Source organism: Anomaloglossus baeobatrachus, chromosome 4 (genome assembly GCF_048569485.1).
Source record: "Anomaloglossus baeobatrachus isolate aAnoBae1 chromosome 4, aAnoBae1.hap1, whole genome shotgun sequence".
NCBI classification, from domain to species: domain Eukaryota; kingdom Metazoa; phylum Chordata; class Amphibia; order Anura; family Aromobatidae; genus Anomaloglossus; species Anomaloglossus baeobatrachus.
In genome coordinates, this window is record NC_134356.1 from 623,916,661 (window position 1) to 623,941,468 (window position 24,808).

The window sequence follows — 24,808 nt, forward strand, 5'->3', positions numbered from 1 at the left end:
TGGTGGCTCAACAGATGAGTGTAAAATGTGATGTTTCGGTCCACAGGACCTTTTTCAAATATACACTTAGTGCTGGAGCCCGGGGAGCAAAGAGGACGGACGCTTGTGATGTGGCAATATATTGCAGTGAGGAAGTGCGCCGCGGCGCACATGGCAAAATGTATTATTGCGCATGGCAAAATGTATCATGAAAAGGCCAAAGAAAACCCTCTAAAAAACCTTTATTGAAACAGTTATTAACAACCAGAAAAAAATTCCCCAAAAACAAAAAACATATAGACATAGAATAATCCATTTTAGGCAAAACAAGATATACATAAAGTGCTGCAGTGTACAAGTCAGGATTTGGCCACACACCCATGTGCCATAATGCATGGTGCCATAAAACAATGTGCAATAAAACATTGTGCTATAATAAATCGTGCTACAAAACATTGTTTCATGTCCCATAATACATGGTGCAGCTTGCCATGCCCCCAGACGAAGTAGATAGTTGGCTGGCCATTATTATAATTATGACTTATTTCTAAAGGGAACCTGTTACCCAGTGGGTCCTGCGATCGGATCACAGCTGCGGAGGAGAGGGAGGGATTAATCTTTCCATCTCCTCCATTGGCAGCCTGGATGACATCTGAGTGCAGTCCGATGTTTCTCTTGCACCCATAGCCTTGTATGGGTGCCAGTGATAGGAGTGTAACTCTACCTACAGTAAAAATGAATAAATAAAAAAATTGGCATAGGGTCCCCCATATTATGATACCCAGAACAGATATAGCCCATGGCTACAGGCTGCTGCCCCCAGCCCTGCTCTAATCTTGGCTGTGTTATCAAAGTAAAAAGGACCCCATGCAGCTTTTTAAAAAAATGATTTAAATAAATAATTAAAAAACAGTATGCGGTACACCCATTTTGATACCCAGCCAAGATAAAGCCCTACAGATGAGGGCTTGTAATCTCAGACTGGGGAAGGCAATGGTTATTGGCCACTACCCCAGCCTAAAACTAGCAACCTGCTGCCGCCCAGGATTGCCACATCCATTAGATGTGATAAGCCCAGCGATTTACCCGACTCTTCCCAATTGCCCTGGTGTGGCCACTAAGTCCTAGATTAGTGATGGTAGGCGTCTATGGCATAGCCCCATCACTAATCTGTAAGTGAAAGTAAGTAAACACAAACACCGAAAAAAATCCTTTATTTGGAATAAAATACAAAAACCACCCTCTTTCACCACTTTATTAACCCCCTAAACACCTCTTTAGGTCCGATGTAATCCACATAAGGTCCAACGATGATTCAGCTCTGCTACAGCTCAGTCACAGCATGCAGCCAAAGAGCATTACTACCCTCTGTGAGTGCAGACAGACAATAACTAAGCTGCGATGAGCGATGACATCACTCAGGTTATTTGTAGTCACAGATGGGAACCTCCAGCGTCATCGCTCATCACAACTCAGTATCTGTCTGCACTCACACTGGGCAGTTATGTTCTATGGCCATGTGCTGTGACTGAGATGTAGAGCTGAATCGCCGTTGGACCTCGTGTGGATTATGTCAGATCTGCAGGGGTGTTTAGGGGGTTAAAAAGTGGTGAAAGAGGGTGTTTTTAATTTTTTATTCCAACTAAAGGATTTTTCTCAGTGTTTGTGTTTATTTCTTTTTACTTACAGGATTCCTGATGGTCTTATAGACCCCTACCCATCACTAATTTTGAGCTTGATGACAGTTGTGCACTATTAACCCCTCATTACCCAGATTGCCACCAGGTCAATTTGGAAGAGGTGGGTAAAGCGCTGAGCTTGTCACATCTAATGGATGCAATAATCTTGGGCGGCTGCAGGTTGCTATTTTTAGGCTGGGGGCGGCCTAATAACCAAAGGCCTCTCCAGTCTGAGAATATCAGCCCCCAGCTGTTGGGCTTTATCATAGCTGGGTATGAAAATTGGGGGGACCGCATGCTGGTTTTTTAAAATGATTTATTTAAATTTTTTTAAACAAAAAAGCCACGTGCGATTCCTCTTATTTTGAAGCATAGCCAAGATAAGCGCAGGGCTGGGGGCTGCAGCCTGCAGCCGTGGGCTTTATCTGTGCTAGGTATCATAATATGTGGGCACCCTACGTCAATTGTTTTATTTATTTTTATACCATGATACTGATCCACATACAGCGTCTGTGATTGGTTGCAAACTAACGCTGTCACAGAGGCTGGGGGCACATCTGACTGCAACCAATCACAGATGCCAGGCTGGCCAGTGGGCCGGGAAAGCAGTGCATATGGATGAGCAATGATGAATGGTCCAGAAAGTGAAGGGGAGGCTGCAGGAGCAGTGTACAGGCCCATGGGAGCAGTGTACAGCTACGATGGAGCCTTGGTAAGTATAAAGCGCTCGCTTTATTCTTATTTTCTTTATTTTTCCTTTATTTTGTTTTAATTTCTCGGGTACCGGATCTGGAATCAAACACCCGGAATCTCGGGCCCGGGTCTGGCACCAGGGCATCTTTGAAACCACGCGGATCTGGACTTTTACAGTCCAGGTCCGCTCACCAATAATAATGGCCAATGCTATTAAAGAGTTGCATTAATTGGGGGCGCCATAGGAGATTTTGTATTGAGGCCCATGAGCCTCAAGTTCCCCCACTGAGAACACCCCTTTGATGAAACCAATTGTATACCCTATTTTATAAATCAATAGAGGCAGAATCATAAGCAGGGTTGAAATTCCTCCACTTCATTATGGTCTGTGTGATCTGAAAATTAGAATCAAGTCTCAAAACTGAGGACAAAAAAATAATGACTGGTGACATTAATGAAGCATAGTCTATTGTGATTATAGTAGAATTGCATTTATGAGTTGTACTTTTGAATGACACCATTCATTTTACCATATAGTGTACTGCAAAGAAATTCCATATGTAGAGTAATTGTAAAAAAAAGTGAAATTCCACAATGTTTTGTTGTTTTTTTTATTCACCACATTCACTATATGGTATAACTGACCTGGCAGTATGATTCCCCAGGTCAGTATGAGTTCATAAATACCAAACATGTATAGTTTTACTTTTATCTAAGTAGTGAAAAAAAAAATCACTAGTTTGTCCAAAAAAAGAGTAGAGCTTTTATCGCCATTTTTCCGAGACCCGTAGCGGTTTTATTTTTCAGGATCTGGGGCTCAGTGATAGCTTATTTTTTCGGTCTTAAGCTGAAGTTTTTAATTAAACCATTTTGGGGTAGTTGCAATGTTTTGATCGCCTGTTATTGCATTTTAATGCAATGTTGCGGTGACCAAAAAAACGCAATTTTGTCATTTGGAATTTTTTCTCGCTACGCCGTGTACCAATCAGATTAATTGATTTTATATTTTGATAGATCTTGCATTTCTTTTTTTTTTTTATAATTCTTTATTTAACTTGAAATCAGTAATCACAATGTAAACCATAGAAACACACTGCACATAGAAGAATGCAAGCCATTTTAGGCAAAACAAGATATAAAATGGACTGTCAAAAGTTTTTACAGAGCTACGACAGCATCCTATTCCCAAGTGGTTGGAAGACGAAACAGCCCAACCGAAGGGGAGAGTGTAAAGCTGGTGTCACACTAAACGACAGCGACAACGACGTCGCTGTTACGTCACCATTTTCGGTGACGTAACAGCGACCTTGTAAGTCGCTGTTATGATCGCTGCTTAGCTGTCAAACACAGCAGAAGCAGCGATCATAAGGTCGCTGTGCTACATGTGCAGAGAGCAGGGAGCCGCGCTTAGCGCTGGCTCCTTGCTCTCCTGCAGCACACATCGGGTTAATTAACCCGATGTGTGCTGCAGCTACATGTCACAGTTCAGAGAGCAGGGAGCCGCGCTTAGCGCTGGCTCCTTGCTCTCCTGCAGCACACATCGGGTTAATTAACCCGATGTGTGCTGCATCTACATGTCACAGTTCAGAGAGCAGGGAGCCGCGCTTAGCGCTGGCTCCTTGCTCTCCTTGCTACAGTATGCATCGGGTTAATTACCCGATGCATACTGCAGCCACATGTCACAGTGCAGGAGCCGGCGCTGGCAGCAAGAGCGGAGGCTGGTAACCAGCGTAAACATCGGGTAACCAGGGAAAGGTCTTCCCTTGGTTACCCGATGTTTACGCTGGTTACAGCTTACCGCAGCTGCCAGTGCCGGCTCCTGATCGCTTCATTTCGTCGCTCTCTCGCTGTGTCACACACAGCGATGTGTGTGTCACAGCGGGAGAGTGACGACCAAAAAATGAAGCTGGACATTCAGCAACAACCGGCGACCTCACAGCAGGGGCCAGGTCGTTGCTGGATGTCACACACAGCGACAGCGACGGGACGTCGCTGCAACGTCACAGAAAATGGTGACGTAGCAGCGACGTCGTTGTCGTCGTCGTTATGTGTGACACCAGCTTTAGAAAGGAAAAATTGTAGAAAAGAGAGAGAGATAGTGAGAGAACAAAGAAACAATGAACGATAGGAAGAGCTGAGAAAGAGGATAACGGGGAAAAAATAAAAAGGGGGGCGGTGAGTGGAGGAAGGGAGGTGGGGGGCACCCACAAGGTATCTCTTTCTGTTTATCTCAGTGCAGTTCGGGCATTTCTGAACGCGGTGGTACCAAATATGTGTATTTTTTATTTTCAATGGGGCTAAAAAAAGAGAATTTTGTTTACTTACCGTAAATTCTTTTTCTTATAGTTCCGTATTGGGAGACCCAGACATTGGGTGTATAGCTTCTGCCTCCGGAGGACACACAAAGTACTACTCTAAAAAGTGTAGCTCCTCCCTCTGAGCATATACACCCCCTGGAGAACGAGATCTAGCCAGTTTAGTGCAAAAGCTGAAGGAGAATAGCCACCCACAAGTAAAGACAGGGCAAGAACCGGAACAACCGGAGACTCTGTCCACGACAACAGCCGGTGATAACACGCGGAACAAGAAACTGCCAACAGGCAACAGGGAGGGTGCTGGGTCTCCCAATACGGAACTATAAGAAAAAGAATTTACGGTAAGTAAACAAAATTCTCTTTTTCTTTATCGTTCCTATGGGAGACCCAGACATTGGGACGTCTCACAGCAGTCCATGGGTGGGAATAAACAGAAAAACTGAGAAGTAGGCAGAGCCTAACTTCACAAATGGGCGACAGCCACCTGAAGGATGCGTCTGCCCAAGCTCGCATCTGCCGAAGCATGAGCATGCACTTGGTAGTGCTTTGAAAAGGTATGCAGGCTAGTCGTAGTGGCAGCCTGACAGACTTGCTGAGCCGTAGCCTGGTGCCTGAAAGCCCAAGAGGCACCGACAGCTCTGGTCTAGTGTGCCTTGATCCCCGGCGGGGGAGGCACCTGAGTACACTGGTAGGCATCGGAAATGGCCGACCTAATCCAACGAGCTAAGGTCAGCTTAGAAGCCGAGAGGCCCTTACGCCGACCTGTGGTTAGCACAAAAAGAGAAGTGCACCGCCTAAGAACAGCGGTGCGAGACACATAGATCCGGAGCGCCCGCACCAGATCCAGAGTATGCAACGCTTTTTCAAAGCGATGAACAGGAGCCGGACAAAAGGAAGGCAGGGAAATGTCCTGGTTAAGGTGGAAAGGAGAAACCACCTTAGGGAGAAAGTCCGGAGTCGGACGGAGAACCACCTTGTCTTGATGAAAAACCAAAAAAGGTGACTCCGAAGAGAGCGCAGCCAAATCAGAGACTCTCCTGAGGGAAGTTATGGCCACTAGAAAAACCACTTTCTGTGAAAGACGAAACAAAGAAACCTCCCTAAGAGGCTCAAAGGGGGGTTTCTGCAAGGCCGTGAGGACCAAATTGAGGTCCCAGGGATCCAAGGGCCGCCGGTAAGGCGGAATGATGTGAGACGTGCCCTGCATGAAGGTGCGGACCTGAGCCAGCCGGGCGATACGCCGCTGGAACAGCACTGACAGAGCCGAGACTTGTCCCTTGAGGGAATTGAGGGATAGTCCTAGCTGCAGACCGGACTGTAGAAAGGACAGAAGGGTCGGCAAGGAAAAAGGCCAAGGAGCATGGCCGGAAGAGCGACACCAGGACAGGAAAATTCTCCAAGTCCTGTGATAGATTTTGGCCGAGGAAGACTTCCGAGCCCGAGTCATAGTGGAAATGACTTCAGGAGGAATACCAGAAGCCGTCAAGATCCAGGACTCAAGAGCCACGCCGTCAATCTGAGAGCCGCAGAATTCTGGCGGAAAAACGGACCTTGTGAGAGAAGGTCTGGACGGCCCGGAAGATGCCACGGCACCTCTACGGACAGATGGAGCAGGTCTGGGTACCAAGCTCGCTTGGGCCAGTCCGGAGCAATGAGGATGACCCGACGGCCCTCCATTCTGATCTTGCGCAGAACTCTGGGCAAGAGAGCTAGAGGGGGAAACACATAGGACAGATGAAACTGGGACCAATCTTGAACCAGAGCGTCCACTGCAAAGGCCTGAGGATCGTGGGAGCGAGCCACGTAAACCGGAACCTTGTTGTTGTGACGGGATGCCATTAGATCCACTTCCGGAGTGCCCCACTTGCGGCAGATTGACTGAAACACTGCCGGATGCAGGGACCACTCGCCACTGTCCACGGTTTGACGGCTGAGATAATCTGCTTCCCAGTTTTCCACGCCTGGGATGTGGACTGCGGATATGGTGGACTTGGAGTCCTCCATCCATTGAACCTCCAACATTGCCAGGCGGCTGCGTGTCCCGCCTTGGTGATTGATGTAGGCAACCGCTGTCGCGTTGTATGACTGGACTCGGATGTGCTTGCCCGCCAACAGGTGGTGAAAGGCTAGGAGAGCTAGAAGCACAGCTCTGGTTTCCAGCACATTGATCGAGAGGGCTGACTCGGACGGAGTCCAAGTGCCCTGCGCTCGGGGGTGGAGACATACCGCTCCCCAGCCGGATAGACTGGCATCCGTGGTGAGGATCACCCAGGACGGGGCCAGGAAGGAGCGCCCCTGAGACAGAGAGAGGGGCCGAAGCCACCACTGAAGAGAGCTCCTGGTCTGTGGCGACAGAGCCACTAGCCTGTGCAAGGAGGAAGTCCGCTTGTCCCAACAGCGGAGAATGTCCAGCTGCAGAGGACGCAGATGGAACTGGGCAAAGGGAACAGCCTCCATTGACGCCACCATCTGACCCAGCACCTGCATTAGGTGCCTGATGGAATGACGGCGGGGCCTCAGCAGAGAGCGCACCGCCAGATGGAGGGACTGCTGTTTGACTAAGGGCAGCTTCACAAGTGCCGGCAGAGTCTCGAACTGCATCCCTAGGTACGTGAGCCTCTGGGTCGGAGTCAGAGTGGATTTGGGCAGATTGACAAGCCACCCGAATTGGGCTAGAGTGGCGAGAGCGAGCGAGACACTCCGCTGACAGTCTGCGCTGGATGAAGCCTTGACTAGAAGGTCGTCCAGGTAAGGAATCACTGCCAACCCCTGGAGGTGCAGAACCGCAACCACTGCTGCCATGACCTTGGTGAATACTCGAGGGGCCGTGGCTAACCCGAAGGGGAGAGCCACGAATTGGAAATGTTCCTCTCCGATTGCAAAACGTAGCCAACGCTGGTGTGAAACTGCAATTGGCACATGCAGCTAGGCATCTCTGATGTCGATGGATGCCAGGAAATCTCCTTCGGTCATTGAGGCAATGACTGATCGCAGAGACTCCATGCGAAAATGCCGCACCTGAACATGCTTGTTGAGAAGCTTGAGATCCAGGATGGGCCGGAAGGAACCGTCCTTCTTGGGGACTAGGAAGAGATTTGAGTAGAAACCTCTGAACCGTTCCCGGGCGGGAACCGGTACAATTACTCCGTTGGCCTGCAAGGATGCCATGGCCTGAGAGAAGGCGGCGGCCTTGGAGCAGGGGGGAGTTGACAGAAAAAATCTGTTTGGCGGGCTGGAAGAGAATTCTATCCTGTAGCCGTGGGAGATGATATCCCGCACCCACTGATCGGAGACGTATTGAAACCACACGTCGCCAAAGTGGGAGAGCCTGCCACCGACTAAGGACGTTGCTGGCGCGGCCAGATAGTCAAGAGGAGGCTGCCTTGGTGGCAGCAGCTCCTGCGGTCTTCTGTGGACGCGCCTTTGTGCGCCAGTTGGATTTTTGGTCCTTGGCTGAGTTAGTGGACGAGGCCGAGGGCTTAGAGGATGACCAGTTGGAGGAACGAAAGGAACGAAACCTCGACTGGTTCCTACCCTGGACAGGTTTCCTGGTTTTAGTTTGTGGCATGGAAGTACTCTTCCCGCCAGTAGCTTCCTTAATAATTTCATCCAGTTGTTCACCGAATAGCCTGGATCCAGCAAAAGGGAGCCCAGCAAGGTACTTCTTTGAAGAAGCATCTGCCTTCCACTCTCGAAGCCACAAGATCCTGCGGATAGCGAGGGAATTAGCCGAAGCCACCGCAGTGCAGTGAGAAGCCTCCAGCATGGCAGACATGGCATAGGATGAAAAAGCTGAAGCTTGGGAAGTTAAGGCAACCATTTCGGGCATAGATTCCCTGGTGAGGGAATGCATCTCCTCTAGAGAAGCAGAGATGGCTTTGAGAGCCCATACTGCTGGAAAAAAAGGGGAGAACGAGGCCCCTGCCGCCTCATATACAGATTTGGCCAGAAGGTCAACCTGGCGGTCAGTGGAATCCTTAAGAAAGGTGCCATCAGCCACTGATACAACGGTCCGGGCTGAGAGTCTAGACACCGGAGGGTCTACCTTTGGTGAATGAGCCCACTCCTTGACCACCTCAGGTGGAAAGGGAAAACGGTCATCAGAACCACGCTTTGGGAAGCGTTTGTCAGGACAGGCCCTAGGCTTGGTCACAGCGGCCTGAAAACTGGAGTGGTTAAAGAACACACTCTTTGTCCTCTTAGGCAAGGTAAACTGGTGCTTTTCTGCCAGAGAGGGTTGCTCCTCTGATACTGGCGGATTGAGGTCCAGAACAGAATTAATGGACACAATCAAATCACTAACATCTGAGTCACTTTTGGACAGATCAATGGGGCACATGGAGGTAGCCTTCGAGCCCCCAGTAAAGGCATCCTCCTCGTCCGGCGAGTCAGCTTCTGAAACAGAGCCGCGGAGCGAGGAAGGAGAGGGAGCCCTGCGTCTCCTTTTAGGAGGATGGGGTCTGGGACCAGATGATGAATCCTCTGTGAGCTCCGCTGAGAGAGCCCTAGCAGCAGAGGCACCCTGTGAAGGGGGCTGATGCATGTTCAGCAAAGTCCGGGACAGCTGTCCCATGGAGTCGGCAAAAGACTGGGAGATTGACCTAGAGAAGGATTCTACCCAAGCCGGGGGTGGCATTGTCAGGTTAGGGCAGGCATCACAATGTGGATATGTGCTCGGTTCAGGCAACACGAGCTTACATGCAGTGCATACTGAATATAGCTTTGGAGCCTTGCTCCTCGTGTGAGACATGCTGCTGAAGTGGGGGCTCTTGCCAGAGTGACCCCCAGAGAGTATATACAGAGGCCCACAACCAGAGGTTGTGGCTTACCAGACCGCTGGAGCGGTGTTGTGTGCCCTCCAGATCTCAAAGCCCGGACCCCCAAGCACCTCAGCAGGGATGCTGCAGCCAGTGCTGATTGCAGAGAAAACGCTGATAAAATGGCGCCGGAGCGAGGAGAGGGGGCGGGGCCAACCCTGAGAGCGGGATCTGGAGGGCCAAAGAGACTTACAGGGGAGGAGACATGTACTCAGTGAGGAGTGTCTCTCCCCTGTGCAGAACGGCCGCTGGGCGGAGCCGCACTGTCCCTCTGCATGAATGACATGCGAGGGAAGTGAAACCGAAAGTAGGACTCCGGCGAAGCCGGGGCCTAAATTTGAGCGGTGCGGCCGGCGCGCAGGCACCATCGGCGCGATTCTCAGGCGACAGCCAGAGAACCCGCCGGAAATGTCACAAAAAACACTCAGCACACTCTCCCCACATAATAAAGTACAGGGACTCCCAGAACATAAACATCTCAGGTACTTAGCTTGCTGAGACGCAGGGCCATGTCCCTGGGGATGAGTGCTCCGTCCAGCAGGATCCTGAAGGGCTGCGGATGGAGACCGGTCTCCTGCAAAACATGGAGAACCGTGCTGGCTCCCACTTCAAGCCAGAGCCCGAGGGATGGTGAAGGAGCGCGGCATGTAAGGCTCCAGCCTTGGAATCAACCTTAACAAGACCGCCGACACAGTGGGGTGAGAAGGGACATGCCAGGGGTCCAGACTTGGACCCGCTTTTCTTCAAAATCTTTCCAAAAATGAAAAATCAGATGAGAATGCATGTGTGGATATATGCCTCCTGAACACAAAGCAATGAACTGGCTAGATCTCGTTCTCCAGGGGGTGTATATGCTCAGAGGGAGGAGCTACACTTTTTAGTGTAGTACTTTGTGTGTCCTCCGGAGGCAGAAGCTATACACCCAATGTCTGGGTCTCCCATAGGAACGATAAAGAAAATGGTGATTTCAACTTTTAGGTTTTTTTTCAATTTTTTCATATTTTTTAAAACTTTTTTTAACTTCTTTTTCTTGATTTTTCTATTCCCCCTAGGGGACTTTATAACTATACTATCCGATTGGTTGGCCTGATCAGAGCGATGCTGCAGGAGAAATACTGTATTCTTATAAGTGTCAGCTCTCACAGAAAGTGAGTCATGGTAGTGTCAGGGATCATCATCTGACCCAACGCTACAATGACAACACTATGGTGGCGCTGATGGAGGTGAGGAACGATCCCTGTTACGGCCCTTTTAATTGCGCTGTCAGAGTTTGACATCGTGATCTAAAGGGTTACAAGGTGCAAGTGGATCTCCGATCTACCTGCACCTGTCAGCCGCACATGTCTGCTGATCAGATCAGTAGACATGTGCGAGAATTACCGTGGGCTCACTGCCGGACATGACCTAAGATGTATATATACTGTACGTCCCAGGTTGTGAAGGGGTTAAATTGCGCTCTCAGAGTTTGACAGTATAATCTAAAGGGTTAACAGGTGCACATGTCTGCTGATCAGATCACTGTGGGCTCACCGCCGGAGCTTGCGGTAACCAGAGGGTGGCGACCAAGGAAGTACCAGTATATCCTTGTTCGTTAAGGGGTTAAATAGCCCAGTAAGCGCCACATCACTGGAATCAGGGTCTCTAGCTCTTCATTATGTTGCTCTCAGATTAGATTGCAAGAACCTGCAGACAGATTCCCTTTAAGGCTATGTGCGCACTTACCGGATTTTGCCGCGGATTTTCCGCGGATTTGCTGCATGTTTCGCTGTTCATAACATCTCTGCAGTGAATCACCAGCAAATCCTATGGAGAAAAAAAATCCTGTGCGCACTGGGCGGAATTTGACAGCTGCATGTTTTGCTGCGGGAATCCCGCAGCAAAAACAAGTGCATGTCACTTCTTTTCCGCACATCGCTGCGGGATTTCACTCCATTGACTCCAATGTTAATCATGAAATCCCGCAGGGAATAACGCAGGCAGCAAATTCTGTGTGGTTCACTGCGTTTTCCTGCGTTATTCCCTGCGGTATTTCGCGGTTTACCTCCGGTAATGTGCATCGCTTGTCTGCGGTTTTGCAGGGAAGTGATGTCATTACAGGAAGAGGAAGCCGTGCAGAGAGTAAACACACACACACAGAACACATCACAGACATAGAACACATAGACACAGACACATAGAACACACATAGAAAGAAAACGGAAATATAGAAAAAAAAGAACGTGGGCTCCGCTGCATATTTACCTTCCAGCCGAGGTAAGCACACAGCGGCGGCCCGGTATTCTCAGGCTGGGGAGGGAGAGGGGCAGGGTTAATGTCCCCCGCCTCACTCCCCCTCCCGCAGCCGAGAATATCAGCCGCAGCTGCCCCGGCACTGTCGCATGCATTATGCGGCACTACCGGAGTGTCCTCGGCTCTTCTTGCCACCGTGTAGCAGTGGTAGCAAGGTAATACAAGGGGTTAATGGTGGTGGGGGACCACCGCCATTAACTCCAGGCTTGATCATGGCAGCGTCTATGTGACAGCTGACATGATCAACCCGTAAGTAAAGTGAAAAAAACACAGACACCGAAAAATCCTTTATTTTAAATAAAACAAACAAGCCTCGTTCACCATTTTATTAACCCCTCCCGCACCAAAGCTCCGGCGTAATCCACAGGTCCGATGTCCTGCGCTGCTTCCATCCAGCCGCGACTAACACACAGCGCTGAATGAAAGCAGCAGACAGCAGAGGTAATTACCGGTCATTTCCCACGGCCGGTAATGTGAACTCACTGCCGACCGTGGGAAATGCAGCGATCTGTCCTCTATCCCTCTATCTATCCCTCTGTCTGTCTGTCTATCTATCTATCCCTCTATCTATTCTTCTGTCTATCTACTATCAGAATTAAATGACTTTTTTTTTTCAATGTGCTTTATTGCATTGAATGCAATAAAGCACATCCCAACCCGCACGCGGCAAAACCGCGGCAATACCGCGAATAATACCGCGGTAAAACCGCAGCAAACCGCGGCAAACCACATGCGGTTTTCGGGTGCGGTTTCCTGCGGTTTTTTACCGCGGGTGCGGTAATCTTTGAGAGCATGCGGAATTTTCACAAGAAAATTCCATTTCCCAGTGCGCACATAGCCTAAATCTTCTTCTGGCTCAAGAGCTCATATGTCTGTACTTTTAACAAACTAAGCCTCTATCTGGCCATTCGCCCACATTGTAAAGACGAGCCTTTCCTGTCCCGGCTCTCGGCTCTTCGCCGGGAGGCTTTACATACTATGCGCTCTTTATAGAAAACAGGAAGGGCCGCAGATGATTTCTGATATACATTTCTGATTGTGATTCTGGGGAACATCTGGCTGCATCTAATTCTTCTCAATTTCAACAAAACCAGGAAAGGCTTAGTCACCAGCACATCTCGTTTGTGAAGAGTCTGAGGGCCCCGCAGTGACATCTGTCTGTCAGGGGACATGTTTTATTTCTTTTATTCACGCCATTTAGTCAGACACCTGGGGCAGGAGAGAAGATGTGGAGGCCGATGTCTCTCTAAGATAATAATAATTTTATTCATTTATATAGCGCTATTAATTCCACAGCGCTTTACATACATTGGCAACACTGTCCCCATTGGGGCTCACAATCTAGAGTCCCTATCTGTATGTATTTTGAGTGTGGGAGGAAACCGGAGTACCGGGAAGAAACCCACGCAAACACGGGGAGAACATACAAACTCCTTGCAGATGGTGTCCTTGGTGGGATTTGAACCCAGGACCCCAGCGCTGCAAGACTGCAGTGCTAACCACTGAGCCAACGTGCCGCCCCGATAAGATAAGAGTCATTTACTAAAAGTGCAATCTAAAACTGGACTCTTGGATGTAAAACAATGGGATCTGTTAAGCATAAATGCAAATCATCAGCTCTAATAATCCCGAATGGGGCGCTGGAGAGTGCCACATGCAGGAGGTGATATCTCACATGCCCCACCACTTCATTCATTGTCTATCTGTTACGGGTGTGTCACGTGTGACAGACAGTCATGTGGTTTCTGCCCATAGAAGGTCACAGCGTTTGGCTGTGCAGAATGCTCCCTGACTTTCCATTGTTTCTGCTATCAGTATTCATTGGTATAGGTAGCTTTCCTGCTGCATTCATCTCTCTCCCTTTTTGACCCAGCAGGAGCTCGCCTTCCACCCAGTTGCTGATCATCAGTATTCTCTTACTGTTTAAATACCTCTTCCTTTATTTGGACTATAAAAAAAACAAAGAGAAAAATTGTATGAAAAATACCCTGACTATAAATAAATAAATTGCAAGTGCTTAATAACAGAGTACTTAGTATATACATTTTTGCAAAAAGGTAAGAAGCTGTCTCACCTCGTCACGGTGTACCCATCTGGGACAGTCCCTAACCAACTAAAGTTAAAAACATTTTCTATACCTGACTTGTGTCTATCAAAACTCCAAGGTGAATTTTAGCAAGTGGTCAACTGGGTCCCAGACTAAATACACAGCAAAGTGGGAAGCAAATTGATTGCCCAGTCTCAGTATAAGGAGGGCCGCACCCCATCTTGCGCCAAAGCAAGAAAACAGACGAAAAACACCAAAAGAAACTGAGCTGTAACAAATGTTCAGTAAACATGCAACATTATAAGCACTTGCAATTTATTTATTTATAATCAGGGTATTTTTCATACAATTTTTCTCTGTTTTTTTTTTAGTCTTGAGGCTGCCATTCACAAGTCAGGTATAGAAAATGTTTTTAACTTTAGTTGGTTAGGGACTGTCCCAGATGGGTACACCGTGACGAGGTGGGATGGCTTCTTACCTTTTTGCAAAAATGTATATACTAAGTGCCCTGTTATTAAGCACTTGCAATTTATTTATTTATAGTCAGGGTATTTTTCATACAATTTTTCTCTTTGCTTTTTTTTCTAGTCTTGAGGCTGCCATTCACATGCTTGTAATGTTGCATGTTTACTGAACATTTGTTACAGCTCAGTTTCTTTTGGTGTTTTCCTTTATTTGGACTATGCTGGTGATATTTTCAGTTCCTTCAAGTAAAGGTTGCAAGCAGGTTGTATTGTTCCTGAAAGCTCTGCTGAACTTCTACCTCAGTCTAGTTCATGCTTTTTCCCCTGTGTGTCCCCCTTGTGTCCGCTAGTTGTTTAGTGGGGTTGACGAAGACATCATCCCATCTGTTCCCTATTTAGTGCCCAGCACTAGGGATGCCTAGGATCAGGTATCCGGCTCAGCGCATAGGTGCAGAACCCTTCTAGAGTGGTGAGGGAGCCCAGGGACCAGCAGTAGGTTTGGTCAGGGGTCACAATCTTCCCTCTCCCTAGACACAGGGTTTCCCTTCTTTTTTACCATGCGCTTGGTACTTCCCTGTACCTAGCGTGACACTATCAGACTGCAGGAGATCGGCACCTCAATCCCCAGTGAATGTAGCGGTAGCACACTAACGCTTTCTAACTTCTTTGGCTCTAGCGCAAGCAGTGCAAAAAGCAATCTCATCCTATTCTTCAGTCACCTGACCATTGTGATTGGCTGCAGCGGTTATGTGACTGGATGCGTCTCTCTTGACATCATGTGCAGCCAGTCTCAGATTTAAGGTAAAAAAAATTAGTCCCACCATGCTGGAGACCACACATTGCAGGCACTGCGATTAGAGACGGTGTACATTCTTTTTTAAGTTTTAACCCTCTCTTACCTATTATTTTTTAAGTTGGACGCCCCCTTCACATAGTATAAGGATGAATATGTCTATAATACAATAAAATGCATACAGCTGCACACTGAAAAAGCCAAAAATGTACAAGGGAAAATATGGCACTGTATTACTGCAAAAGAGAGATATTTGGTTTATGGATTGGCCAATGCATGTAAGCCCGGAAAACAACGGCAAGCTATATCTCTGTAACTGTTTTTTCAGTTAGCACCTGTTCACATTTGTTGGATGTGCGGGTCAGTTTTTTGGATATTTGTAGTGAGTCTCTTTCTGACTGAGCACTCCGTTCTAAAGGACACTTTACACACTGCGATATCGCTAGCGAGCGTATCCGCCCCCGTCGATTGTGCGTCACGGGCAAATCGCCGCCCGTGGCACACAACATTGCTTACACCCGTCACACCGCCTCCTTTCTAAGGGGGTGTTCGTGCGGTGTCTCAGCGACGTCACACGGCAGCTGTCCAATAGAAGCGGAGGGGCGGTGATGGGCGGGCGGAACATCCTGCCCACCTCCTTCCTTCCTCATTGCCGGTGGACGCAGGTAAAGAGATGTTCGTCGTTCCTGCGGTGTTACACATAGCGATGTGTGATGCCGCAGGAACGAGGAACAACCTGCGTCCTGCACCACCAACGATATTATGAAAAGGAGTGACGTGTCAACGATCAACGATTTTTGACGTTTTTGCGATCGTTGATCGTTGCTCCTAGATGTCACACGCTGTGGTGTCGTTAACGGCGCCGGATGTGCGTCACTAACGACGTGACCCCGACGATATATCGTTACCGATGTCGCAGCGTGTAAAGAACCCTTAAGACCTGGCTGTGTTCATAACCATTGTAGCAGGAGCCTAGCTGCCCATGCATGGAGGTTTGTAGTCCAAATAGTGGCATTTTGCCCAGACACGGATGTTTTTAACCTAGATAGTGGCATTTAAGTTAGGTTCCCGGATTACAGAGATTTACCTTGCCATTGGTTTCCGGGCTTACATGCAATGGCCTATACATAAACTAAATATCTCTCTTTTGCAGTAATGCAGTGCCATATTTTCCCTTGTACATTTTTGGCTTTTTCAGTGTGCAGCTGTAAGCATTTTATAGATACTACTAGAAGGTGGCCCGATTCTACGCATCGGGTATTCTAGAATTTACGTATTGTGTAGTTCATGTATGATTTTTGTTATATATATAGATGTTGTTGTGTGTAGTTACCAAGTGTTTGTGTAGGGCGCTGTACATGTTCTGAGTGTCGCGGGGGGGTGAGAGCGGTGTTGTATGTGTGTTGCGTGTGTTGCGTTGTTTGTGGAGCGCTGTGTGTCTGTAGCGTTGTGTGTGTGTGTGTGTGTTGTGCGGTTTGTGTGGGTGTGGTGTGTTTTGGGGGGAGGTATGTTTTGAGCAATGTGTGTGTTGTGCAGTATGTGCGTATATTTGTGTGTGCAGCGTTGTCTGTGTGTGTGGGTGTCTGTGTAGGGCGTTGTTTGTGATTCCTAGTGTGTGTGTGTTGTGCAGTGCGCGTGTGTGTGTGTGTTGGGGGGAGGTGTGCACCTCCCATCGTGCTCCATCCCCCATGCTGCGCACCCCCCATCGTGCTGCATCCCCCATGCTGCGCACTCCCAAACGTGCTCCATCCGTCATGCTGCGCACTCCCAAACGTGCTCCATCCGTCATGCTGCGCACTCCCAAACGTGCTCCATCCGCCATGCTGCGCACTCCCAAACGTGCTCCATCCGCCATGCTGCGCACCCCCCATCATGCTCCATCCGCTTGGGAGTGCGCAGCATGCCGGATGGTGCACGATGGGGAGTGCGCAGTATGGCGGATGGAGCACGTTTGGGAGTGCGCAGTATGGCGGATGGAGCACGTTTGGGAGTGCGCAGCATGGCGGATGGACCACGTTTGGGAGTGCGCAGCATGGCGGATGGACCACGTTTGGGAGTGCGCAGCATGGGGGATGCAGCACGATGGGGAGTCCGCAGTATGGCGGATGGAGCACGTTTGCTCAGCCTCTCTCCTTCCAGCCTCCCTCAGCATCAGCCTCCCCCTCCCAGCCTTCCCCAAGATCAGCCTCTCTGCTCCCAGCCTCCTCCAGCACGCCGTGCTCCTCTGCCGACACTCACCCACACCCGATCGCATCCACTCACCCACACAACCGATCGCATCCACTCACCCACACAACCGATCGCATCCACTCACCCACACAACCGATCGCATCCACTCACCCACACAACCGATCGCATCCACTCGCACACACAACCGATCGCATCCACTCGCACACACAACCGATCGCATCCACTCACACACACCCGATCGCATACACTCACACACACAGACACTGACGATATTGCACATACGCGCTGATACTCACAACATCCGGGGATATCACATGCTTCTGGCCATGTGATCCTCCGTCAGGTCCTGGAAGCTCACAGCACAATATCGCCGCCGAGAAGCAAGCGATATCCCAGGATGTTGTGAGTATTTGGATGCGATGTGATGTGTGTGTGTGAGTGAGTGTGATCTGATTTGTGTGTGTGTGTGTGTGTGCTGTTATGTTATGTATGTTCCGCAGCTGCAGGACCTTGATGTGTGGATGCGATGTGATGTGTGTGTGTGTGATGTGTGTGTGAGTGTGAGCCGGTGTACACTGGTAACTATGATACACATCGGGTAACTAAGGGACCTTAGTTACCCGATGTGTATAATGGTTACCAGCTTTCACGGCCTCCGTTAAGATCCCAGCATCGCAAGGTTATGTCTGGCGCTGCCGGGATCCTGACGGAGCCGGTGTAGAAGCAAGCGATATCTCAGCATGTTGTGATGTGTGGATGTGATGTGTGAGGTGTGTGTGAGAGTGAGTGTGATCTGATGTGTGTGTACTCACCTGGAAATCGGAGCCCCGTGTCAGTTGGGCCACAGCGAGCGTGCATTGCGTGAGGGGGGCGGGGCCTGCAGAGAGCCGGGGCGAGAGGCCAATCCGTGGGGGGGGGCGGGGCCATGGCGAGCCCAGCGGCCAGTCAGCTTTGTGTCACCGTAAGGACACAATTTCGGAGCATGACAGACAGACAGACAGACAGACAGACAGACAGACAGACAGAATAAGGCAATTATATATATAGATGTTTTTTCAGTTAGCACCTGTTCATATTTGTTGGATGTGCTTGTCAGTTTTTTGGATATTTGTAGTATGTCTATAATACAACCACATATTTTTAGGCTATGGTCAGATTTAGCAATCTGAGTATTAAAAAAAGCAAAAGCAAGAATGTGCAAAATCAATATTCTTTATTAGAGTTCATCAAAATTCTAAAATGAAAGTTAAAAATGTGCTCCACAAAAAAAAGGAAATTTTGTTTACTCACCGTAAATTCCTTTTCTTCTAGCTCCTATTGGGAGACCCAGACAATTGGGTGTATAGCTTCTGCCTCTGGAGGCCACACAAAGTATTACACTTTAAAAAGTGTAACCCCTCCCCTCTGCCTATACACCCTCCCGTGCATCATGGGCTCCTCAGTTTTGGTGCAAAAGCAGGAAGGAGGAAACTTATAAATTGCTCTAGGGTAAATTCAATCCGAAGGATGTTCGGAGAACTGAAGACCATGAACCAAAAGAACAATTCAACATGAACAACATGTGTACACAAAAGAACAACCAGCCCGAAGGGCACAGGGGCGGGTGCTGGGTCTCCCAATAGGAGCTAGAAGAAAAGGAATTTACGGTAAGTAAACAAAATTCCCTTTTTCTTTGTCGCTCCATTGGGAGACCCAGACAATTGGGACGTCCAAGAGCAGTCCCTGGGTGGGTAAAAGAATATCTCGATAAAAAGAGCCGAAAACGGCCCCCTCTTACAGGTGGGCAACCGCCGCCTGAAGGACCCGCCTACCTAGAATGGCGTCTGCCGAAGCATAGGTATGCACCTGATAGTGTTTCGTGAAAGTGTGCAGACTAGACCACGTAGCTGCCTGACACACTTGCTGAGCCGTAGCCCGGTGCCGCAATGCCCAGGACGCACCCACGGCTCTGGTAGAATGGGCTTTCAGCCCTGAAGGGAGCGGAAGCCCGGAAGAACGGTAGGCCTCGAGAATCGGTTCCTTGATCCACCGAGCCAAGGTTGACTTGGAGGCCTGAGAGCCCTTACGCTGGTCAGCGACAAGGACAAAGAGCGCATCTGAACGGCGCAGGGGCGCCGTGCGAGACACGTAGAACCGGAGTGCTCTCACTAGATCCAAAGAGTGCAAATCCTTTTCACACTGGTGAATTGGATTAGGGCAAAAGGAAGGCAAGGAGATATCCTGATTGAGATGAAAAGGGGATACCACCTTAGGGAGAAATTCCGGGACAGGACGCAGAACCACCTTATCCTGGTGAAAAACCAGGAAGGGGGCTTTGCATGACAGCGCTGCGAGCTCAGACACTCTCCGAAGTGATGTGACTGCCACTAGGAAGGCCACCTTCTGCGAAAGACGTGAGAGAGAGACATCCCGCAGCGGCTCGAAAGGTGGTTTTTGAAGAGCCGTCAGAACCCTGTTAAGATCCCAGGGTTCCAGCGGACGTTTGTAAGGTGGGACCATGTGGCAAACCCCCTGCAGGAACGTGCGGACCTGCGGAAGCCTGGCTAGACGCTTTTGAAAAAACACGGAGAGCGCCAATACTTGGCCCTTGAGAGAGCCGAGGGACAAACCCTTGTCCATTCCAGATTGAAGGAATGAAAGAAAAGTGGGTAAGGCAAACGGCCATGGAGGAAAACCGTTATTAGCGCACCAGGATAGGAAGATTTGCCAAGACCTGTAATAGATCTTGGCGGACGTTGGCTTCCTGGCCTGTCTCATGGTGGCAATGACATCCTGAGATAACCCTGAAGACGCTAGGAGCCAGGACTGAATGGCCACACAGTCAGGTTGAGGGCCACAGAATTCAGATGGAAAAACGGGCCTTGTGACAGCAAGTCTGGGCGGTCTGGAAGCGCCCACGGTTGACCCACCCTGAGATGCCACAGATCCGGATACCACGACCGCCTCGGCCAGTCTGGAGCGACGAGAATGGCGCGACGGCAGTCGGACCTGATCTTGCGTAGTACTCTGGGCAGCATCGCCAGAGGGGGAAACACATAAGGCAGTCGAAACTGCGACCAATCCTGGACTAACGCGTCCGCCGCCAGAGCTCTGTGATCCTGAGACCGTGCCATGAAGGCCGGGACCTTGTTGTTGTGCCGTGACGCCATGAGATCAACGTCCGGCGTTCCCCAGCGGCGACAGATCTCTCAAAACACGGCTGGGTGCAGAGACCATTCCCCCGCGTCCATGCCCTGACGACTGAGAAAATCTGCTTCCCAGTTTTCTACGCCCGGGATGGGAACTGCGGAGATGGTGAAGCCTGTGGCTTCCACCCACTGCAGAATCCGTCGGACTTCCTGGAAGGCTTGACGACTGCGAGTGCCGCCTTGGTGGTTGATGTAGGCGACGGCAGTGGCGTTGTCCGACTGGATACGGATCTGCCTGCCCTCCAGCCACCGATGGAAAGCCAATAGGGCTAGATATACTGCCCTTATCTCCAGGATATTGATCTGAAGGGATGATTCTATCGGAGTCCAGGTTCCCTGAGCCCTGTGGCGGAGAAAAACCGCTCCCCAACCTGACAGGCTCGCGTCCGTGGTGACCACAGCCCAGGTTGGGGGTAGGAAGGATTTTCCCCGCGACAGAGAAGTGGGTAGGAGCCACCACTGAAGTGATGTTTTGGTTGCCAGGGAAAGAGAGACGTTCTTGTCGAGGGAAGCCGCACTCTTGTCCCATTTGCGGAGAATGTCCCATTGGAGTGGCCGTAGATGGAATTGCGCGAACGGGACTGCCTCTATAGCTGCCACCATCTTCCCCAGGAAGTGCATGAGGCGCCTTAAGGGGTTTGACTGACTCCGAAGAAGTGATTGCACCCCTGCCTGCAGAGAAAGCTGTTTGTCGCTCGGTAGCTTGACTAACGCTTGCTGGGTATGAAACTCCATCCCAAGGTAAGTCAGTGATTGGGTCGGTGTCAACTTGGATTTCGGGAAGTTGATGATCCACCCGAACTGCTGGAGAGTCGCCAGAGCGACGGTTAGACTTTGTTGACACGCCACCCGAGAAGGGGCCCTGACTAGGAGATCGTCCAAGTAGGAGATCACCGAGTGGCCTTGAGAGTGCAGGACCGCCACGACGGATGCCATGACTTTGGTGAAAACCCATGGGGCTGTCGCCAGGCCGAAAGGCAATGCCACGAACTGGAGGTGTTCGTCTCCGATGGCGAAACGGAGGAAACGTTGATGTTCGGGTGCGATCGGTACATGGAGATAAGCATCCTTGATGTCGATCGATGCTAGGAAGTCTCCTTGTGACATCGAGGCGATGACCGAGCGGAGAGATTCCATCCGAAACCGTCTGATTCTCACATGTCTGTTGAGTAGCTTGAGGTCCAGAACGGGACGGAATGACCCGTCCTTTTTTGGCACCACGAACAAGTTGGAGTAAAATCCGCGACCACGTTCCTGAAGGGGAACGGGGATCACAACTCCTTCGATCTTTAGAGCGTCCACTGCCTGAAAAAGTGCGTCGGCCTGAGCGGGGAGCGGAGAGGTTCTGAAGAAACGAGCCGCAGGACGAGAGCTGAACTCTATCCTGTAACCATGAGACAGAATGTCTCTCACCCATCGGTCTTGAACATGTGGCCACCAGGCGTCGCCAAAGCGGGAGAGCCTGCCACCGACCGAGGCTGCGGCTAGGGGAGGCCGAGAGTCATGAGGAGGCCGTCTTGGAGGCAGTGCCTCCTGCGGCCTTTTGGGGGCGTGACTTGGACCGCCACGCATAGGAGTTCCTCTGGCCTTTCTCCGGCCTGTTGGACGAAGAGGATTGGGTCTTGGCGGAGGGACGAAAGGACCGAAACCTCGATTGGATTTTTCTCTGCTGAGGTCTCTTAGGTTTGGACTGGGGTAAGGAGGAGTCCTTTCCCTTGGATTCCTTAATAATCTCATCCAATCGTTCGCCAAACAAACGGTCACCAGAAAAGGGCAAACCGGTTAAGAACCTCTTGGAAGCCGAGTCTGCTTTCCATTCGCGCAGCCACATGGCCCTGCGGACTGCCACGGAGTTAGCAGAGGCTACCGCCGTACGGCTAGTGGAGTCCAGGACGGCGTTCATGGCGTAGGACGAAAAGGCTGACGCCTGAGAGGTCAAAGACGAAACATGCGGAGCAGAATTCCGTGTGACAGCATTAATCTCAGTCAGACAAGCCGAGATTGCTTGGAGAGCCCACACGGCTGCAAAGGCCGGGGCGAAAGACGCGCCCGTGGCCTCATAGATGGACTTCACCAAGAGCTCTATCTGTCTGTCAGTGGCATCCTTCAGGGATGAGCCATCTGCAACAGACACAACGGACCTAGCAGCCAATCTGGAGACTGGCGGATCCACCTTGGGACAGTGAGCCCAACCCTTAACGACTTCAGATGGAAAGGGGTAACGTGTGTCAGTGTGACATTTAGCAAAGCGCTTGTCCGGGACCGCTCTGGGCTTCTGGACAGCATCCCTGAAGTTAGAGTGATCAAAAAACGTATTGCGCGTACGTTTGGGGAACCGAAACTGGTGTTTCTCCTGCTGAGACGCCGACTCCTCTACAGGAGGAGGCGGGGGTGAGAGATCCAACACCTGGTTGATGGACGAGATAAGATCATTTACTAAGGCGTCCCCCTCAGGTGTATCAAGGTTAAGGGCGAAGTCAGGGTCAGAGCCCTGAGCTCCCACGTCCGCCTCGTCTTCCAGAGAGTCCTCAAGCTGGGATCCCGAGCAGCGTGAGGAAGTCGGGGAAGAGTCCCAGCGAGACCGCTTAGCCGGTCTGGGACTGCGGTCCTGAGACCTAGGGGCCAACCTGGGAGCGCGCTGCGGCGCGGACCGAGAGGGGCCTGGAGGAGACGAGCTAACAGGGGCCGGGGCCTGTGGAAGGTCCGGTCTGGACTGCAATGCCTCAAGGAGTTTAGAAGACCATTTGTCCATAGACAGTGCAATGGATTGAGAAAGTGACTGAGAGAGTTTCTCAGCAAAAGAGGCCAACACCGGTGACTCTGTCCCTGCAGCCTGCTCAGGGGGAGCAGGGGGGTCTACTTGAGCCGAGGGGCCCACCAGTGCCCGAGGCTCCGGCTGAGCAAGCGAGGCAGGAGTCGAGCATTGCTCACAGTGAGGGTAGGTGGAACCCGCAGGTAACATAGCCCCACAAGAGGTACAGGCCGAGAAAAAAACCTGTGCCTTAGTAGCTTTGCTCTTTGTGGACGACATGCTGTTGTCTCCTAGGAGAGTGACCACTGAGGGTATATGGGAAAAAGGTATACAGCCTGACCGAACAGATATATATATCTATTATATATATATATGTATCTATTCCGGCACCCTAGGGGGACCAGCACCGGGTGACCGGTGTGGCTTACCGACCGCTAACGAGCGGAGTGTGTCCTCCAGATTCCCTGGCGTGGATCCCCCGGAGCTGCAGACCAGTTTACTGAGAAGCATCCACCGGCAGAATGCCAGAAAATGGCCGCCGGAGCTCTCAGGGGAGGAGTGGGGCCGAGGGCGGCGCCAGCAAAGAGCGGGAATCTGGGGTCCCCACAGTGGTCAGTGAGGGGGGAGGAAGACATGCAGGATGCTCCAGCCCTCACATCCGACGTCATGTCGGTAATCCCGCCCTTACCCCTGACAGGCAGGCCCGGGGGCGGGATTTTCGCGACTAGGCCGCGGTGAAGCCGGGGACTAAATTTGAGGCCGCGCCCGACAAGCAGGCACGGTCGGCGCGGAAGTCCACCGGCCTCCTCAATTTCACAACTACCGCGGCTTCCGGGAAGAAGGTGCGCTCCCTGCACAGTCCCCTATGGGGACACAGAGTACCTTTAAGTTGCAGGGCCCGGTCCCTGAGGTTGAAGAGACTCCGGTCCGGCAGGTTCCACCAGGGGCTGCGGATGGAGCACGGTCCCAGCAAATGGATGACCGCTCAGGATCCCACTTCTCCCAGAGCCGCATAAGGGATGGTTAAGGAGACGGCATGTGGCTCCAGCCTCTGTACCCGCAATGGGTACCTCAACCTTAACAACACCGCCGACATAGTGGGGTGAGAAGGGAACATGCCGGGGACCCCGTGGGGGTCCTCTTTTCTTCCAACCGACATAACTAAGTATGAGAATGCATGAGTGGATGTGTGCCTCCTTCCACACAAAGCATAAAACTGAGGAGCCCGTGATCCACGGGAGGGTGTATAGGCAGAGGGGAGGGGTTACACTTTTTAAAGTGTAATACTTTGTGTGGCCTCCAGAGGCAGAAGCTATACACCCAATTGTCTGGGTCTCCCAATGGAGCGACAAAGAAAGAAACAATCTCAGTGAGTCCTATTGTTCATATAACCAACATTTAAAAAAAATAGTTCAGTGGCATATATAGTAAATGAGAATCTGCTTCCAGAGCTTATTTTATACGAAAGGAGGCGTTCCCAGTGTGAGACATGTAATGACTGACAGTCTGCTCTCCTGATCTACATTATATATCTAAAAATAGAAGCGCTGATAGTGTAACACCAAAAGGACAGTCGGGTATATACAGAGAATATACACTCAC

At 50.5% G+C, this 24,808-nt stretch overlaps 1 protein-coding gene across 1 annotated transcript in view; it reads right to left on the bottom strand.

The window, feature by feature from the left end:
• LOC142304187 (adhesion G protein-coupled receptor E5-like) overlaps positions 1-24,808 on the bottom strand; it is a 271,167-nt gene that overhangs the window by 113,888 nt on the left and 132,471 nt on the right. The window lies entirely within an intron of this gene.